Raw genomic sequence first — 1,341 nt, forward strand, 5'->3', positions numbered from 1 at the left:
GGCACCTAGTCCAGTATTATCTAATAATATTAGTATTAGACGGTACTCTGCACGTACCCCAGTGGCGGGGCTCTATTGCATGGTTTGCCGCCAAGAATCGCCTCTATTTTTATATTTAGAAAGAAAACAGCATTTTTTAATTTAAAAAGAATTAAGATACTGCCTTTTGTTAAAGCCCGACCCATACTGCCTTTTAAATAAAACGCTCAAAGCCCAAAGTCATATTATTTTCCTTTCCCCCCACTTTTTCGCGGCCGCAAATGGCAAAATATATAATGTAGATATGTCATGCATGTATCTTTTGCAACATGCTCATGGCAAATCAAATAAATCTTCCAACACAAAGACACTCTTTTATCTATGCGAGGGCAAATTGATTGTTAACGTTAACAATAGCGACTACAATTGTAATCTCCCAAAGACCACGAATATTTAGATTCTTTTTGTTTTTTAAGTCGCTTGCAACACATTTAGGTCATATCAGCGCCAGTAAATCTTCGGGAGTTCTAAAACGTGACTTGCTCGCTCACTCGCCCTCCCTACCGACTGACAACTTACAACTGAGAACGAGCACCTTCCCCCCACCCTACCACGCTTCACTTTCGACCCATCTTCCACTTCCGACACTTCCTGTGATTGCGCAGGCGCATTGTGGCAAGAGTCCGAATTGCCACGAGAAGCAATTCAGGCTCGGGTCCGAATTGCCACTTCGTTTATGAGATGCATTCGATTACAGACAAAACAATATATTATAAAAATGACATTGATAAAAACTGTCAACAACAATTTAAAAAATATATTAAAATAGATAAAAAGTGAATAAATACTCATATCGATGTTACAAATTTAAATCACAGGCTTGTATCACAGTCAGTGGTCTTTACAAACTTAACATAAATGAAACCAATGTGCAATCAACAAATATGATATGTATAAGCAAATGAAAACATCTCTAAGTGTGAGAAGGAGTATAAAATCTAATTATCTTGAAATTACCATATTAATTATTTACAGGCAGGTTTAAGTAACTCTCACTGTTTTTAAAAAAATGAAGAACAAAAAACCCACCAGTAACAGTGAGACGATTTGAGCTTTTCAATGAAGCATAGGTTGCATTGCTTTCATTGCTCTCATTAAAATACATAATGTAATTGCATGCTATTGTTTAATGAAAATTCAGTTTCGTCATTAAAGGTTTATAAAATAATATGATTTGAAAACGAGACCATCTTCAACGTATAATTAAAAATATGAGTTACATTTTCATAGGCAATTTTCATAACTAACGAGGGAAACCATTAAAATGATGGAGTTCAACGTTCTTGAAATTGATTATTTTTA

Source organism: Berghia stephanieae, chromosome 1 (assembly GCF_034508935.2).
Source record: "Berghia stephanieae isolate SIO BIC M18660-M18661 chromosome 1, UCSD_Bste_1.3, whole genome shotgun sequence".
NCBI lineage: Eukaryota > Metazoa > Mollusca > Gastropoda > Nudibranchia > Aeolidiidae > Berghia > Berghia stephanieae.